The 16,346-nt window shown below is 36.4% G+C and overlaps 1 protein-coding gene across 4 annotated transcripts in view; it reads right to left on the bottom strand.

Annotated features, from left to right (window-relative positions):
* Positions 1–16,346, bottom strand: part of LOC137621661 (zinc finger and BTB domain-containing protein 14-like) — a 72,186-nt gene that overhangs the window by 21,684 nt on the left and 34,156 nt on the right. The gene's annotated exons all lie outside the window — the stretch shown is intronic.

Below are 16,346 nucleotides of genomic sequence, written 5' to 3'. Positions count from 1 at the left end.
GTATGTATGTATGTATATATATATATATATATTTTATATATTATATTATATATATACATATTTTATAATTATATAATATATATATATACATATATATAAATACATACATACATATAATATATATATATATATATATATATATATAAAATACATACACACACACATATATATATATATATATATATATATATATATATATATATATATATATATATATATATATATCATATTCTTCAAAGCCTGTATACAGTATAAACATTTGTAAATAATCAGTCATGGAAAGTAAAAGAAGCCATTCTGTCATACGTCAAATTCTCGTCAATAAAGTCTGCCAGTAAAATAAGTCATGTGACCTAACACTTGTTCATCTCACCACATCACCACAGAAATTTAAGATAAGAAAAAATAGGGTGAACTTGCCAACAAAATAGTATTATTTTAAAGTAAACTAAGCATATTGTATGCAGTTCGTCAAGAATATGAAAGTTTTTCTTTTACCTTTAAAAAAAAAATGGATTTTCTTCATGTTTTCCTCAGTGTGTCTGAGATATCTCTCATCACCATGAAATCACTGATTTTATCTAAGAAAATTCTTTCTTTCTAAATTATGGATGACGTGATTTCTTTCGCGGTAATTCCAGGCTTGTTTTGCATGTCCTTTCATATTCTGTTATTCTGAAGTTGGGCATATTACAATAAACTTTAATGCTTTGTGCAAACAGAGGCTTTAAACATTGTTTTCTTGCTCTGTTATTTACATTAAGACTTGATATACTTTTCCTCATTATACACAAAGTTGAATAATAGAACTTTATTACTCAATTTTTAAGTAAAAATCTATGTTATACCAATTTGTGTCGCCAAACAAACATAGATATGCAAATGTGTATTATAAGGTATCTAGGAAATGTTTAAATTGTGTAGTACATTTCAAGTATCTATTAAATATGCAATCCTGATAAGTTATCTTTTCAACACTAATGTTAAAGCATAGAATTTTGAGGTCAAGAGAACTAGTAATTTTTCCTTTAAGTATATGATTCCATAATACAAAAACTGCATCATGGTAATTCAAGTCACATTTTAGGACCCAAAAGTTTTGCATATCGGTCGCTAATTCTAGAAAATACTTTGTAAGGTATACACCAGAATCCCATAAAAATTTAGAATCCTCAACTTGGGATTTTATCCTTCAGCCATGCTTTGCACTGACAATCCAAATTACAACAATGCATCTATACTCAATTTCTTTTAATGAGGAGCATTTGTACCGATTCGCAGCGGTGCGCTTTTAGCTCGGAAAAGTTTCCTGCTCTCTGATTGGTCAGAATTATCTTGTCTAACCAATCAGCGATCAGGAAACTTTTCCGAACTAAATGGGGCACCCCTGCGAGTCTGTGCAAATCTGCCTAACTGAAAAGAATTGACTATAGTTAAAAGGATTAAGACCTAAGTCCTATAAGACTAGGAGAATTGAAAGGAAACAAACTATATGATGAAAATCGAACATATTTTAATGACCATTACAAACAAAGCAGGTTCATAATAGTATAAATCTCTTGTATATCCAATATAGCTCCCTGTTCCTAGAGTCCAATTCAAACAACAAACTGTCAACATCTTTCTTTCTAAGCTATGTAACTGGACAAATCATGTTACAATGATAACACTTTATACATATATAGATTTCTGCTTAATCTGTTTAATTTCCTACATAACCCACAGGAAGATTCACAAAGTCACAAACCAATAAAAATGAAAGGGAAATATATGAAAGCTCCAGATAGGTAAATATTTGTCATTGAATTTGTTGGACAGGTAAAAACTAATACATCTTTAAATTTTAGACATATATATATATATATATATATATATATATATATATATATATATATATATATATATATATATATATATATATATTATAGTAATTTGAATCCATATAGGAAAATTGCTGCTTTATTACAACAAGTGAATAAGATTATAACTAACATCACTACAGTGAATCGCGATGTCATGGATTTTGTGAAAGCCATGAAGAAAAAGTTGTTGTAGTTTTAGTAAGAAAATCATATTAAATACCTGTACAATAAATTCTGAATTACTGCAATTCTTAGCGACTAAAGTGCAATAAACAACGGTTAAGTGATAAGAATAAATTTCTTGAATATTTTTCTTTGAATACGGCATCAACCCCAATTACTAGGTCTGCCGGAAAAAAAAAAAAAAAAGGTGTTCCTCCCATTTCCCCAACACCAGATAATGACTCCGAGTATTCCCCAAAAAGAGACTGAATAATACCCCGCTTATCAATTCCCCTGGGTATAATTCTTCATAATAATTCCTCCCCCAAAAATACGCTTTTGGTTAAACTGTTCTGATAAGATAAAAGAGGACACTTGTACTCCCAAATATTCACCTGATAAAAGATAAGCCTCGCGCACATGCAGTAAACTTACAAATACGGTCTACGAATTAAGGGATAAAAACAGACCCTGAACAAAGCCCTGATATTCTTAAACTGTACGACTCAACACTTTAACGATAGGATTGTATCTCATCGAATTTGGGCGATATGGCCCGGCGGTGGGGGGGGGGGGGGGGTTAGAGATTGGGAAATATTAAACAAGTAGTACAAGACAAATATTTCTTTCCGTGTACTTCATCACCGAAAGGAAAGTGGAAAATATAGAGTACACACAATAATAGCTATATACGATGGTAATACTGCATATGTACACTCCTTATGTACCGGGAGAGATGTACAAAACATCGATAAACTTGCGAGAATACATCAATTACTCAATAACCTTTACGAAGGCACGATTGCAATCACCGTTTTTTATATATATTAATACGAAGTGCATCTCCCAAGACCACCACGGACAAGTAAGATTCTCTACCTGTTGAACAATTCTTAACAATAAAAGACTATACATTTATGAGGCATTTTTCAAAATGGAGGTAAACTAATTGTAAATTCCTTCACATGGATTTTCATCAGAGGTAACGATGACAGAAACAATAAATATCATCTCGACAATATTTTCATAAGCAAGAATATGTTTCTCAGGGACCTTCTCGAGTTTTAAAGTGTGTTCCGTCAGAAGTACCAAGGGAAACACATTCGCTTATACTAAAAAACAGCAGGAAATCTTAATAATGTTTTCAACTACTGTTACAATGACCATTATGTCTGTCTTTTCTTCTCTCAGATTATTCAAATGGGGTTCTATATAAAATACTAAACAAAAAAAAGAGGACTAATATACAACCACAAAATGTCTAATGGGGACAAAGCAATTTACTTTAAATTCACACTAAGCCTACAATTATAATCCCAGATACTTCATTTGCTATAGTTGAAGAGAGATGCCTACGTAATACAACAGGCATAGTAATTCTCTCTTACAAAATTTGAATGTGCAACACTAAGAATATGGAGAAAAATAGAAACATCATATGTAAGTTCTTATAAATACTTGCTATTAACATCGGTGCTATAAACCTTGAAAAGCTGTGACCTAATTTGGAAAGGATTGGGAGGGGGGGGGGAGAAGGGGCTTCCCAAGTCGGTTTTAGAGCCCCGAAATTTTAGGAAAAGGTGAGACTACACTGAATTTGAACACCTGCTTGTGATCATATATTTTCCTTTTCTTAAGGCCATGATGCAGAACATTTCGCACGAATCAACGTGAGGTTATTCACTATCAGTCTTCCACGACGGGATGATTCGACTCTCTTTTCAAGTCAAGGAAGAGTTGTCTGTCAGCCTTGGACGACACGGAAAGATTTCAAGTCGTAGTTGAAGGATCTATCTTGAGACGTCATGGAAGGCTCATATTCTTTTCCCTCAAGATAGTGTTTGAGACATATTGCATTAAAGGTTAATCTATATAGTATGAAGATAACAAACCTTCCATACCCAAGAGAGGTTTATCAATTATCCATAACGAGAGGAGCTGATCAACCTTCCATGAGACGGGACTATCAACCTTTCATAACGAGCGAGGCTGTTCAATCTTTCATAAGAGGGCTATCAGCCTTTCATAACGGGAGGCTTGTCAACATTCCAAAAGGAGAGAGGATTATCAGCCTTTCATAACAAGAGGATTACCAACCTTCCATAACGTGAGAGGATTATCAGCCTTTCATAATGAGAGGCTTATCAACCTTCCATAACGTGAGAGGATTATCATTCTTTCATAATGATAGGCTTATCAACCTAACATAACGTGAGAGCATTATCAACCTTCCATAATCAGGCTTTGCTTCTCAACCCTCCATAACGAGAGAAGATTTTCAATCTTTCATATTGAGAGAGAAGATTTTCAATCTTTCATAATGAGAGAGAAGATTTTCAATCTTTCATAACGAGAGAGAAGATTATCAACCTTTCAAACCGAGAGCCTTATCAACCTTCCATAACGAGAGAGGATTATCAGCCTATCAAGAGGCTTATCAACCTTCCATAATGAGAGAGGATTATCATCCTTTCATAACGAGGGCTATCAACCTTCCATAACGAGAAAAGATCAACAACCTTTCATAACGAGAGACTTGTGAATCTTCCATAATGAGAGAGGATTATCAACCTTCCTTAACGAGAGGTTGTACAACCTTCCATATCGAGAGGTTGTACAACCTTCCATATCGAGAGGTTGTTCAACCTTCCATATCAAGAGGATTATCAACATTTCGTAAAGACAGACTCCTCAACCTTCCATTACGAGAGAGGCTGTTCAACCTTCCATAACAAGAGAGGCTGTTCAACCTTTCATAACGAAAGAGGATTATCAACATTCCTAAACGAGAGTGGTTGTTCAACCTTCCATATCAAGAGAGGATTATCAACCTTTCGTAAAGACAGATTCCTCAACCTTCCATAGAGAGTCTGTTCAACATTTCATAACAAGAGAGGCTGTTCAACCTTCATAACGAGAGAGGATTATCAACCTTCCTTAACGAGAGAGGCGGTTCAACCTTTCATAACGAGAGAGGATTATCAACTTTTCCTAAAGAGAGAGGCTATTTAACATTCCATAAAGAGAGAGGCTATTTAACATTCCATAACGAGGGAGGCTGTTCAACCTTTCATAACGAGAGAGGATTATCAACTTTTCCTAAAGAGAGAGGATGTTTAACATTCCCTAATGAGAGAGGCTTATCAACCTTCCAAAAGAAGAGCAGTTATCAACTTTTCAATACAAATACGGCTTATCCCCGCCTTCCATAACATAAGAGGCTTATCAACCCTCATTAATAATATCCAACCCTCCATAATAAGAGGCGTATCAACCTCCCAAACCAAGAGACAATCAGCCTACCTTAACAAGAGATGATTATCAAACTTTCCCAATACGTGACATCAACCATTATTGCAAACTTTAAAATACCTCCCATGCCAAATGTTTATCAGCCTTCCGTGTCAAGACACGTTAGTTCACATTCACTCATTTCATAATAGGTTTATAAACCGTTCCCGTCAATTAAGGTTTGTCAGAATTCTATACATCAATCTTATCAGTCGTTCGCCTCAAGGAAGAAATGGAGACATCTCCATCAAAATGGGGTTATCAGTACTTTACAAAGGAAGTTATCCAAGTTTTATACACCTGCCCTGAATGAAACACCTATGGTTTAGTTTCCCATTATAAGAAAAAAAACATACAATACACGTAAATGCCTGAAGATAGTGATTCAAAATTGCTTTCCTCCCTCTGATTCTAACCTGTGCGCTCGTGAAATGACCTTACACGAAAATAATAACTCTTTATAACATATTACGTGTGATAAATACTCGAGCACTTTCGCAGAAGCTTCAATGATGACGTTACCTTATAACAAAACATCATAATCTTTTCTTGAATGTGAGCCTACAAAGTTCACATTAATTCAGGTACTCATTTTTGCATAAGCACTTCAGTAACTACTGGTTCCAGTTGATAGTTCTTAGGAAGGGAAAATATGCTTTAATAGTATGTACAGGGGAAAATGTAGCGTAGATATGTTTATCATGCAACGGCGCTGACATGGCAAAGGACCCTATAATTTTTCTAAATATATTAGCCCCCCAAAGAACTGGTTGAGGGGCGATGAGTAGTTGGATACATCCTGACACCATAAAAAAAAAAAAAAGTTGTATTTCACGTACGATGGTCAAAATTGGGAATCATCAACGGCCACAACATACGTCAGTGGAGAGGATCAAGCGACAATGCAATTACTTTCGTTGGACGAAAATTAAACACACGCCACTTTTCAATCAACATCAAAACATTCGGAAGATTCGTCAAAGTGACCTGTGTGATCTATCAAAAGAGGACAACGTCCATAAAAGTGGCAATCTATCTTCCACAACGCGAGTGATAGCTAATCTAATCTGAAAACCTCCAATTCTCTGATTACGAGTCGAGTATCGTTTTACCTACGAAGAGTAGAGAGATGGCTAGTGTCGCCTCTCCACCTTCCTTCCACCTTACTTGGCACAAAACATAGGGCACTGCAATCTGTGGTGGAATTTTCAAGTTTTATACATAGGCAAACGTATATCGGAGGTTACGGGAAAGGGTACTATCGAGAGAGAGAGAGAGAGAGAGAGAGAGAGAGAGAGAGAGAGAGAGAGAGAGAGAGAGAGAGAGAGAGAGACCCTCATAATAATAGATATGGTTAAAGGCACTTGTTATATACGCACACTTGGAATTATATTAAAAGATTGAACATAATAATTAATACGGAAAATATGTCATAAGGACGCAAATGGATAAAAATATGGTTTATAAAACATATAGCAAAATATTGATCTATTAAGATTTTGAAGATCTTAAAATTTCATTCTTTATTTCATCGTTTAAAGAGTTTTATTCAATATAGATTTTTGTCTTTATATTTCTTTCCTCAAGCAATATATTATTTTCTACAAATGAGTACGGAAAATTACAACCAAAAAAATAAAGCGTATCTACGAAGAACCGTTTCAAGAGAGAAAAATGTTAAAAACCAAATTAACGCCAGACAAGACTCAAGAATTAAAATAGGAAAAACGGAAATAAAGATAGGTATAAAAGTCTTCAAAAAAAAAAAAAAAAAACAGTATGGAGATAAAGAATTCTTGATCATCTTATTGAAATAACTCGTCATTGTGATTAATATAAGTATCCTTTTGCTTGGAAGGAGTCTGTCAATTAATTTCAGTCCTATTCTCTAATTAAAAAGCATAATCAGACATTAATGAAGTTCCGTGAACCCAAGAGGCATGGAAACCATAAACAACTGATAAGCAAAGCTCAGTAAAATCTCGAAACTGAAAAGTGTGAATAATGTAAGTCAAATTACTTGTCCCAACATCTGCCCCTTTTATAATAAATTCAATAAAAACAATCTGATAATTATAAGGTGATTAGTAATGCCTTTTTCGTCGAGAGATAAACGGTTAGCTTATTGAGGAAAGGGGAGGTATCGATTCTGGGAGCCTGACTATGTGTGTGAGTGCGTGCGAGTGTGTGTTCGTTAAACCACGCTTGCGTGCAGCTGCTACATATGTGCGTGCGCCAAAAAAAAAAATAATGCGATGTTCGACTTTAGTGGCCACGACTTCCTCACAGTTGCGCCTCGATGTGCGTGCATGCGTGTGTTAAGAGACGTCAGGGGTTGTGGGGAAAGTCGAGTGCGTGCGTGCGTGCGTGTGCGTGCATGCCGTCGGACGTGACGTTGGCCGCTTTTCACTGACGTTCGGATCCATTCATTCATTCATCCTACAGTGTCAACGTCCGCACAGTCTTTCGAACACGACCATTTCAAAAAGAAGATGTTTCAAGTGCCAAAAAATTATCAGACGATGGGGGGCCTCAGAGAAGTTTTCCATAGAACAAATATATAGGAGAGAGAGAGAGAGAGAGAGAGAGAGAGAGAGAGAGAGAGAGAGAGAGAGAGAGAGAGAGAGACAGAGAGAGAGAGAGAGAGAGAGAGAGAGGTTGTGTAGCCGAGTGAGGCTAGTATATATATTCCGTGCCACGCACACAGACTAGAGGTGGGGGTGGAGAGGGGGCACGGTTGTGTGGGAGAGATCGTCCTTTGACTTTGCGTGTGTTTAACTTTGCGTGCGAGAAAGAGCGAGCGAATGCGTGGCAACTATCCTCCTTCCACATGACGCTGTCCGATTCCCTGCCTTTTGGCTTCGTTTCCGAAACAGGCTGGTGCACACGACCCCCTTTTAAAAAATATATAACAATGATCGGACTATATTAACTGCATAGATTATCTATCTGATCTATTTTTTTTTATCCCATCAAGACCATCGTTTGCCATCAGCATCGTCAGGGGGCGCTCATCATCATCATCATCATCATCATCATCATCTCAGGGTGTCAGCCGGGTTGCCGCGCCTTCTCCTGACGCCGCCGAAGTATGTCAGCATCGCCGCATGATACATCAGAAGCTATTCCGCCCAAGTGGCGTACAGGAGGCGGTGCCTTCGGGCCACGTGCGACTTGAGGTGGGAGCGCTCGGAGGCGGCGTAGGGGCAGAAGGGACAAGGGAAAGGCCTTTCGCCCGTGTGCGTCCTGATGTGCCTCTGCAGGTTGTAGGGCTGGTCGAATCCCTTGCCACAGACGGGGCAGTGCCGCCGGTAGCCGTCCAACAGCGCCTGAAAACAGAACGGAAACTCTCAGCCCACCTGGTCCCCCAAATTTTATCTTCTCTTTTTTATTATCCAAAAAGAAAAACAAACAACACAAAATCCCATCTGTTCATTCATCTTTTTTTTGGCGTAAAAAATCGTTATGATCGTGACCTCAATGTACTTCCGTAACAATTTCAAATCTGTAATTTATTTTCTTTTCTTTTATCAAAAATAAAGAAAAAACAAAAGCCCAACAAAAGCATTGCAAGCTGTTGTAATATGATTTGCACACAAAATAACTCCAAAATAAAGCCAGACGATTTTCGATTTTATTTATGCATACATTAGATATATGTGAAAATGTTTTGTTTCCACACTCCTATACAGTATTAACTCCATCTTAGAAATTAATTTCGACTGCAAGGACGTTTACCTATTTAAAATCTTTCGGTCGATTAAATATCATTGAAAAGTAGTGTCATTCATTGTTAAAGCTATAATCGATTGGAAAAATACCTTCTTTTGATATATATATATATATATATATATATATATATATATATATATATATATAAATAAATAAATATATATATATAAAATGGAGAGAGAGAGAGAGAGAGAGAGAGAGAGAGAGAGAGAGAGAGAGAGAGAGAGAGAGGGGGGGGGGGTTCTAAGTTGATAGCCGGTGGAATATTATAACTGAAAGGTTCACGACCGCCGTAATCCAACCACTGCACCTACCTAACCATCATCGGTGAAAATAATAGACTGAATGAATGAAAGACCATAACGCAACAAGTCAGTCTTCTTTTTGAGAGAGAGAGAGAGAGAGAGAGAGAGAGAGAGAGAGAGAGAGAGAGAGAGAGAGAGGGAGGGGAGGGTTCCCCTTTGACGTTATAAGAAGTCCCACTATGTCACAATGTATGCATATGATGCTTTCAATATTTAGGTTATGAAAACATTTTGGCTTAAATTTCCTTTAAAAGGGGTTTGCTTCATATACAAAACAAATCAGTGACTGCAACATTCATGCTCACACTGCGGAACCCTCGATGAGCTGCGGTGTTGAAATCCTTCACATTAGCCTCTCTCTCTCTCCTCTCTCTCTCTCTCTCTCTCTCTCTCTCTCTCTCTCATATAACAAATGCAGCTGTTTCTAGTCCAGTGCAGGACAAAGGTCTCACACATGCACTTATTCATGTCCGGGGGTTGGCCAGCTTTCATCACCACTGCGGATTGGTGATGGTGGGAGACTTTAGTCGACCGCTCACAGCAAACTAGCATAGTATGGGTGGTCCTACCCATTACAGCTTTCCTGATCATAGCAATTCACAAATCTTTTAACCACGTTAAGGTATTCCCACTAAGTGAAATTTTAACACTAAAGCTAAACTGTCATAAGACATCACACAGGACAAAAGGGAAACATTATAAACATTTCATTTGGTTTCCATTTTGAGTTACGAAATGATTTTATTCCCAATGAATAAGGGAATCTATCTTTGCAGGATTCAATTATGTGAATTTAATTTTTCATATACAGTGTAGATGCACGGATCATAATTATAAGACACTTATTCGATAGTTGGGGGTATTTGTAATTCAATATTTGTGCATGAAAAGGGTCATGTATGAATTGACATAAAGCTATATATATTATTTAAATGCCCTTCATCACTTGTTTGAAGAAATTGTCTTATTCAATTACTGTACTTTAAGTTCATACATTTATTTGCAATTTCCCACAAGGCTCCTATGCTGAGAAACAGATGATCTACTTCCAAAATGATAACTTTAATCAGATGGATGTCTTTTCAGATTCGAAAACAGAATCATTTCTCTCTTCAGAAATGGTAACTACCTAGTAATTCAATCATTTTCAGAAACTAGGATTTTTGTCTTTTTCACCTTCAGAAGTGAGAGCTTGATTTAAAATTTACTTCAGAAATGGATACTATTCAAAATATCTTCAGACATGAAAAATTACTCTTTTCAGCTTCGGAAGAACAATTTTTTTTTACCTCAGTAATGCAAACTTAAATATTCTACCTTTATAAATAAGATTTTTTTTTCTAATTAGAAACGAGAATTTATTCATACATTACTTCCGGAAAGTTATTCTCTTTCAATGAGACGAAAACCTTTCATCTTTCGACATTAACCATAACGTTTTTAATCTTTAAACATCAGAACGTTCATTGTTTTCTCTAAACTAGTCTAGAACAACTTCCCATTTTCAGTATTTATCCCATTATAGAACAGGACACCCTTTCTATTATGACAAGAATAAAAATTGCCAGAATAAGATTTCACAACGAATTGACGGAATACCTCGCTGATGTCCTCTTTCTGAGAGAGAGAGAGAGGAGAGACGAGAGAGAGAGAGAGAGAGAGAGAGAGAGAGAGAGAGAGAGAGAGAGAGAGAGAGATCACCACAGTTGAAACAATATAAAACTAGAAGCCAAAAACGAACAAACAGCAGTTTCTTGTAATTATCACCTACCAAATTTGACTTGAAAATCGAAAATCTTATTTCATAGTGAACCCTAAGGAGATGTAATGCAGATTTGTTTTACCACAAACATGTTTCCCTCTTCAAAGGGGGAGGTGTCAATAGATTTAACAGACAGACCTCTTCAGAACCGAGGTTGTCCCAGACAAACTGCCACCCATAAAGGAATTATAAGCAAGCAAACCTTCCCTGCACAGGATTCGATCCTCTACCTTTTGGGATTCAGAACTCCTTTTAGTGTGTTAGCAATGGTAAAAAGTGAATTCGGTATTGAGGGGTGTTTGTAGCTTATTGGTATAACCTTAGCATTTTGTTATCTAGGTGTTGCCGGATCGATTTCAATCTTAAACACAAAATAAAAATACGGAAAGTATATGTATAGCAGTTGAAATCAAATCACATATCTTTCGGTGGATGAATAGAAGACCAAAAGATCTAAGGTGAAGTAAATTCGATATTATAGGGTAATGGTGGCTTAGTATTGAAGAAAACAGACACATCACATTCTTCTACTTCAGAAGTTCGAACTTGTTGAAAATCGCTTTTTGTTGCAAAGATTAACTCAGGTCTCGTTTCAAACTTTGTATGTTTCATTTTTTTCAACATTTCTCATCTTGCTATATTTCATCTTTTTTTTCAAACTATATAGTTTATTCGTTAATTCTCCACATACTTTCTGTACAAGGCTGCTTTTCATGTTGGAGCCCTTGGCCATGTAGTATCTTGCATTTCAAACTGGGGTTGTAGCTTGGCTATTAATAATGAAAATATACACCCTCATTGAAATACGGCCGTATAAGAAAAGTGTCTTTAAAATTCCATAAAAAGCATCCCCTACAATATGCCAACGACTTTAACCTCTAATTTTCATCTAACATTATTGAGCAAATACCAGAAATAAGAATCGGTATTATCGTTAAAATGATTTATTAAACCAGACAACTCGCGGGTGTTTCTGTTTCTATAACATTCTGCGAGAAGGTGCAGACGGACGGGAGATACCCAGATCACAAAAACTAGGGGACTATAGTGCTCCCAAACGAAAGTGGCAGTCGAATGACAGTTCTTCTTAATATGTCGTATATATTTCAAATAGTTTCGTACCTTCACGACCTCTCGGTGAGGATACAAGAAAACAATTTGCCCAGCTTGACACAAGGCCAATAGGCTTGACATTTGCGTATTAACTGATTTAGCGTGTCGAACTAATCCTGTTCTTCTCTGGGAATGGGTGACCTCTAAATCTTAATCTTTTGATTCTTTCTGGGATTTTTCTACCTACAGACTTTTTCCGAACACTGGAATTTTTTGTAATCCTTTTAAACACATACACAAACACATACATTATATATATATGTATATATATATATATATATATATACGTAATATATATATATATATATATATATGTATATATATACATATATATATACGTAAATATATATATATATATATATATATACATATATATATATAATATCGTATATCATATTCACTCAGATAAAGATGAAAATTAATAAAGACACGTACGCCTTGTTTTTAAATGCATTGGAGACTTTTAATCTATTCCAATTTCTTTTCCATTGGCCACCTGGGAAAAATAGCCGAAAAGGGAACTATATCCGGGATAATGACCGACGGAACTGCCCCACCTTTAAGACCTTAATCCATCGTCTGCTTTTGGGCTTCTCCATATAAAATGACCGAAATATTTAAGATTCGATGCGAAAAAATAAGCTCTCAGCTGCCACTTTCGTTTGGGAGCACTATAGCATGAGTATTTTTATACAATAAATAAATGCGATGCGCGATTTTGTATGATATTCCTTAAAATTATATGATTTCAGACGAGTTACTGAGAGAGAGAGAGAGAGAGAGAGAGAGAGAGAGAGAGAGAATTATCAATGCAAACGGTTTACTAGAGGGGATCAGTAATCATAGCTCATTTGGAACAAAGCATAACAACTAAACGACATGCTTTTTTACACCTCATTCTCTTGCAAGACTAAAATAATAACAAAGACGGTAAGTCTCCTTAAAAATCCCAATCAAATTTTCCTATTCTAAATTTATATACTATTTTGAATTCTCAGTAGTGTGTTGAGGACTGTGACAGTAATACCACAAATGAAATGGAGGATTTACCTGTATTAATTTTGATGGTATGGTTCTTTAAATACACAGAATATTATAGCAAGATATTAATTAAATGTCCATATTACTATTATTAATTGCTAAGCTACAACCCTAATTGGAAAAGCAGTTACAGGGAAAATAGCTCTAAGGAAAGGAAACAAGGAAAAATAAAATATTTTAAGAACAGTAGCAACATTAAAATAAATATTTTCTATATCTATATAAACAATAAAAGCTTTAACAAAACAAGAGAACGAGAAATAAGATAGAATAGTGTGCCCGAGTGTACCCTTAAGCAAGAGAACTCTAACTCAAAACAATGAAAGACCATGATACAGAGGCTATGGCACTACAAGAAAGACCATCAAGAATTACTTGCGAATTTGGTTTTCTATTTACATGAATGCTAAACTAAATTTCAGTTTGATGCAAAAACAAAAAACAAAAAAAGAGAAAAAAAAAATCTTCCATTCTGAACCCTGATTTTCTTATGGCGATAATACACCGGTTTCTGTTGACACTAAAATTTCTTTTATAAATAAAACAATCTATGAATCAAGTTGTATTTCAGCTGAATACAGCAGAAACTAATAACTCTTGGGATGAAATCCCTAGCACGGTTTGCGCGCGCGCGCGTGCGCGTGTATTTTCCTTACAAGGGTAGATCAAGAGGCTGTTGCACAAACAAACCTAAGAATTGTGTACACGAAATTTTAGCTACACAACAACACGCCTACCTTGAGAGAGAGAGAGAGAGAGAGAGAGAGAGAGAGACTTCACTCATTTGCTCATTCTTAACCTGCAGGTTAACGGAGCGGAAGGAAGAGTGGGAGGGCTGGATTGATAAGCGGAGAGAGAGAGAGAGAGAGAGAGAGAGAGAGAGAAAGGCGGGGGGTCCAAGGAAGGGGGGTAGACGAAGACGACAGCTGCAACTATCAACCAACCAATAGCAACGACTATACTATCGGGGGACGGGGGGCGGTGTGTCCTCAGCTCCCGCTTTCCAGCCATCCACAATCCAGGTTACGAGAGAGAGAGAGAGAGAGAGAGAGAGAGAGAGAGATCTTAATAAATAAATGACATGCAATACGAGATACTTCATTTCGAATTTTTATAAGTATAACCTATGAAGTTGTATAACGTCTTGCCGGGCTCTTGGTGAACAAATAAAACAGTAAATTTAACAGACCACAATTGTTCAAAACTTCGTTGTTATAAGAACAATAACAACAATACACAGGTAGCATGAAAGTAGGTGTAAGATTAAGGTGAATGAAACTACGTTCGCGCATTTTCCAACGCTTGGTAAATGAGCTTTCCATGATGTGTTTGAATCAGCAGTTTTTTAATGAAGTTCTCTGCACAAGGTATTCATCGTAACATCAACAAAACAAAAGCATGACCGTGACGGTGACCACAGTTACACTTAATTTTGTAAAAAGCTAAATTTCGTTTCTACTCTCATTGGTTAACAAGACTAGATTCCATAAAGCTTTGGCAAGGTGATACGATATCATGATATAATCCTGACATCAATAGCATAGTAGATGGAGCCTCCATTTATTGTGACAGGCCTTATTTTTTTTCCTTAAATGGGGCAAATATTAAAACCTTAAGATTATGGCGAATCTCCCCTTTACAGTAAAGTGCATATATATATATATATATATATTTCTTGTTATATTTAACGGCATTGTCAGACAGATAACTGATCCCTCCTCTCCCCATCCCTAGGGTAGGGAGGAAAGGCAGTAGCCATACCCTGGTAGGAGGGAGAGGGAGTAGACATACCCCGGTGAGAGGGGATATCCCGAGATATACACTCGAAAACCATAATCTAGGACAAATTGCCGAAACTGCCGGGTTGTAGTTAGGAAAAGGGAGGGTGTGGGAAGGGTTGTATCTTTGAGTGTGTGTGCATATCTAAATAACTGGCCACCATTTTTGACAGGTCGTGTTTACTAGTAGCTACCATTTTCAACTAACCACCAGATACGCAATTTCCAGTTTCCTTTGAGAAAAGCCCTTGGCGCATCTATGGTATTTTCCAATTAATCCTATTACATAACAAATGAATATTTTGAAATGGTGGATCGGTGTGTTATTGTGGTTCAGTCATGTGGAAAGAATACACTAGTGTTAGCATGAAAGAGGGGATGGAGACCTAAAAACCGCTGTTAAGTTGGCAGATAAACATTATATCTATATATATATATATATATATAGAAGGTTGGCCAGGGCACCAGTTGCCCGTTAAGATACTACCGCTAGGGAGTTATGGGGTATTTTGACTGGCCAGACAGTACTACATTGGATCCTTCTCTCTGGTTACGGTTCTTAGCCTTTGCCTACGCATACACTGAATAGTTTGGCCTATTCTTCACAGATTCTCCTCTGTCCTCATACACCAGATAACACTGAGATTACCAAACAATTCTTCTTCACCCAAGGGGTTAACTACTGTATTGTAATTGTTCAGTAGCTACTTTCCTCCTGGTAAGGGTAGAAGAGACTCTTTATACACTCCGAAATCAAACCATTGTTCTCTAGTCTTGGGTAGTGCCATAGCCTCTGTACCGTGGTCTTCCACTGTCTTGGGTTAGAGTTCTCTTGCTTGAAGGTACACTCGGGCACACTATTGTATCTAATTTTTCTTCCTCTTGTTTTGTTGAAGTATTTATAGTTTATATAGGAATTATTTATTTTAATGTTACTGTTCTTGAAATATCTTATTTTTCCATTTTTCCTTTCCTCACTGGGCTATTTTCCCCGTTGGGGCCCCTGGGCTTATAGCATTCTGCTTTTCCAACTAGGATTGTAGCTTAATAATAATAATAATAATTTATACACACATATCTCTAGTGTACGCGATCCGTCCAAAATGACGGTTAAATGTTTAGATATGCATGAACACGAACTTCGTTCTGCCCAGAGTATGACTATTCCCTTCCCCCTACCCCAGGGACGGGGAAAGCTGTGCGTGAACGGAGTATATATATATATATATATACACACAGATACTTGTTCTTCATTATAGAGGGGAGATTATAAACATATATATATATATATATATGTGTG

This window comes from Palaemon carinicauda, chromosome 28 (assembly GCF_036898095.1).
Source record: "Palaemon carinicauda isolate YSFRI2023 chromosome 28, ASM3689809v2, whole genome shotgun sequence".
Lineage (NCBI taxonomy): Eukaryota > Metazoa > Arthropoda > Malacostraca > Decapoda > Palaemonidae > Palaemon > Palaemon carinicauda.
The sequence above is the reverse complement of the archived record's forward strand: the minus strand, read 5'-3'. Positions and strand labels throughout refer to the sequence as shown.